Source organism: Rhamphochromis sp. 'chilingali', assembly GCF_963969265.1.
Source record: "Rhamphochromis sp. 'chilingali' genome assembly, chromosome: 17".
Lineage (NCBI taxonomy): Eukaryota > Metazoa > Chordata > Actinopteri > Cichliformes > Cichlidae > Rhamphochromis > Rhamphochromis sp. 'chilingali'.
The window spans coordinates 12,280,252-12,284,005 of NC_137944.1; the positions used below are offsets into that span (position 1 = coordinate 12,280,252).

The 3,754-nt window shown below is 38.4% G+C and overlaps 1 long non-coding RNA gene across 1 annotated transcript; it reads right to left on the reverse strand.

Moving 5' to 3' along the window:
* Nucleotides 1-924: 924 nt before the first annotated feature.
* On the reverse strand, nucleotides 925-3,318 carry LOC308384741. The gene is made up of 3 exons (XR_013969388.1): nucleotides 2,591-3,318; nucleotides 1,883-1,963; nucleotides 925-1,262 (listed from the first exon to the last, which is right to left on the reverse strand). It is a non-coding gene; the product is annotated as an uncharacterized lncRNA (long non-coding RNA).
* Nucleotides 3,319-3,754: the final 436 nt, after the last annotated feature.

Genomic DNA, 3,754 nt, shown 5'->3' on the forward strand with positions numbered 1-3,754 from the left:
TGTTTGAGTCTGTTGTCACTTGAAGCTAAAGTAGCAATACTAATTGGTGAAGGCTTGTCACGTATGTCCACTGATGAAAAAGGAAAGTTCTGCATGGCAGAATTAAACAAGTCCAAATCCAAATTTCCAGATAAAACAAGGTATTTCAACACACACTTAATTTCCATTGGTGCCACTCCTTCAAGAATTACATGCATAATATCCTGTGGCATCTGCTCTATGAGATTAAAACCTGGGAAATCAACTAATTTGCTTTGTCTATTTATGCCAAAAGTCGTTTTGAGCGAGGATTTCAAAAATTCGGTAGTTGCCCTTTCTATTTCAATGCACTGCCTAATGTGTCCGTCCAATGTCCGTCTGGTGAAACTATGTTCATTGAAATTTTCTTGCATTTCATCAAAAGTACACTCACAATGACGACATTTGCTATACGCAAAACCAACTCCTTCCTTAAATCCTGCAAGCTCATGCTGGGCAAGAGTGTCTCCACACACAGCAACAACTGCTCCGTTTAAATAAAATTCCCCATTGACAGTGTTAATCATAACACCATCGTACAGTAACTTCAAGTCCTCATTGATTCTCCGCAGTATTATATCTACCCCCCACTCATCTATGTCCCTAGACTTTGCGATTGCGAGAAGTCTGATGGAAGCCAACTTTGATCTAAACTTAGGGTCTATGTTGCCTAAGGTGTAATAAAACATTAGTAGTTTATTTACACTCGCACGTGACCCTAGGGGGTTACACATTTCTATCTCATCAGAATAGAGTATCAGTTGTAAAGCAGAGTTCTTCTTTGAAAACAGTGGGTGGGTTTTGAAAATAATTCCATCATTAATGTCATACAAAAAACTGGCGTTGGGGCAACTCTGAGGTCCAGTACTGAGCATGTCAAATAGTCTTGAATTGGATAATAGCTGTTTCAAACTTTCAATCAAAGGAATGTAGTAGAAAGACTTGTTTTTGATTGCAAGAACTCTCGATTCTCCCTTTTTAACTCTACAGGCATAATTGGAAATGATGATCTCCTCAGGTGTGACAGGGTTGAAATGCATCTGTGTTACACGGTCCTGTAGGTTTGAAGCTGCACATATGGGAAAGGGATCCTGAAAGTTGTCCAGTGTTGAAAGAACTTCTTGTTGTAAAGGTCCATTGCTGTCAGGTTGCCTTTCAAGGATGGTCTTTATTTTTCCCCTCAAGGACGTCAGAAGAGCTGTTTGATACTGTTGGACACCAAGGACAATGTTGTTGACACTCCTCTGATGGGGGAAAAAAAAACACATCAGAGACATGAAAGCGTAAATAGAAAATATAACAGAAGCAAAATGCAACTCTATTTCTTTAGCTCAAATTAATGAGCCACTGAATGTTGTAATTTACCAGTGGAGCAGTAGAAGAAGAAATCAGCCAATAATTGGCATTGTTTTGCATGACATGCCACATGCATGACTCACGTGGCACAAACACATTGCACCGAGCAAGATGGAGGAGCATGAAAGGTTACAACAGAAAAAGTGAACAAATGATTACCTCATTTATTTTTTTTATGTAATTCTACTTCATTTGTCTTTTATGCCTAAAAGTGAACACATTTTACACTGTTAAGCCTATTTTAAACTGTTGAGTGTGCCCAGAGTTACATACATTGCAGTGAACTGCACAACTCTTGTGCTTAACTTCTTCGTAATGTACATTTGTTCTTAATAACTTATATAGGTGAAAGTAATAGCTGAATAAAACCAGCGATGAAAAACAATCAATTAATTGCAAAGATAGTGGACAGATTATGAAAAAAAAATCATTAGTTGCAGCCTTACATTGAACCAGACTTATTAACAAGTTAACAATGACACCCCCATAATATCAGATGAAGCAGTACCTGTGATAGGTGGCATTGCTCCCGCACACCAATAGCAAATGCAGCTGCACATCTGGCAAGATCAACAGTTTCTCTTTTACCCTACAGGACAAAAAGAAAAACAATTGTGTAAGAAAAATGACTCACTCAGAATGTGTTTCAAATTCCACCAGATGCAAAACAAAACAAAGAAATATTCCAAACTGTTGTACATTTTTGCTATTAAAAGATTCATACTACAATGGATAGCTAATGAAGCTGCAAATGTTATGAACAATTTAAGAGTTATTTAATGAAACTTAACCAATCTTTATGGAATCTACTCTGAAGTTAACTGAAAGAAAAATTTGAAAGCTGCTTGGTTCATGGAGCATCTAACAACAACCAAGGCAGGTACACAACACTGGTAAATAAGTTTATTTATTATGTTTAAGTATGGTAACTAAGCCTACATTGTTGTGCAAGCCTGAATTTCAGCGGATTCATGCATTTGAAATTCAGCACTGGCCTTCATACCTATTAAAATATTCTAATCAAGTAGTTTATCTTAGAAAACACATAACTTTAAAACTATAATTTTCACTTGAACTGAGTACATTTTCTCTAGTTAGGCTTTACTACGGTTTTACTAAAGCTGAATTGGGGTAACTGTGCTTGGTTAAGGTTAAACAACACACATACAATTAAAAATTCGCGCGCGTACACACAGAAACACATAAAGTACATTACCTGATTCTGACGAGGTGTTTGAAGCTCAGCCGCGTCTTGCTCCATCACGTTCTGACTTTCCTGTCGCTCCTCCTCCAACACCTCCGATGTTACTGGGGGGTCTAGTGGTGGTGGCTCTACTTCAGTGCCATTGCCATTGCTAACAGTTTGTCTGGGTTCGGCAGTATAGTCGGCAAAAATGGCTGTACCAAAATTTTCGCCTCCTAATACATTTGCATCGGATGAAGCTGTCAGCCATCCTGTAGGCGGGTTCCCAGTGGAGATGTATTGTGGATGTGTGCGTCTGAGATGGTGGTAAAACGAGTTGAAAACACGGTAATCCTCGGCGCATCCATCGACTCCACAAATGACACGGAAATCTGGACTGCGACTGTGTGCAGTATTAATGTGACTTAAGAGAGACTTCAATGTTAACGCCACAAAGACGAAGCAAATCACACACCTCCAACAGGCCATTGTATTAGACTAAAGTCAAGCAAAAAATATGTTGCAGTGTGGAGCTGTTGCCGCGCTAGTTTGGGAAATACCAAGTTCATGGGGGGAGGGGGGTATTACAAACTGGAGCTGTAAAAACAAAAAATGGTCACAAATAAGGTAAAATGAAATAACACCTATAAGAGTTTATTTTAAATCAATGAAGAAGAAATTTACCTATCATACTGACTGTGTTTTATGAACGTACAAACCACTAAATTGTATATAGAAGCAAAAATTGAGATGTGCACCCCCCTTCGTGTTCCATGTTAGTTGTTACCCAACTCCGTTTGAATTTGGAGTCACAGGAATCTTCTGCACCTGAGCATTGAAAGAAAAACTGTGAGAGAAAACTTCGTCAAGAAAGAGAGGTAAGCAATTTTAATTTTTCGAATGTAAGTAGTGTGTAGTCTAATCACTGTTTTAAAGTCAAGCGGACAGAATAATAAATTTAATTTGAGCGCGGGAAGGAGTAATGTAGCATGCTAACGGATGCTAGCGTTAGCTTAGCAGCCCTCGCATGTGGTTCAGAGAACATTATTTAGTGAAGTATCTACTGTAATGTTGTGAGAATTCCTAGCTATGCTATTTATAAGGGGCAGTATTAGCCGTTTGTATTAACTTAAGTTAATAGGCACACTGAGAATTTCTTTCAATTAGCAAGAGAGCTAATTAACCACATTCAGGGTT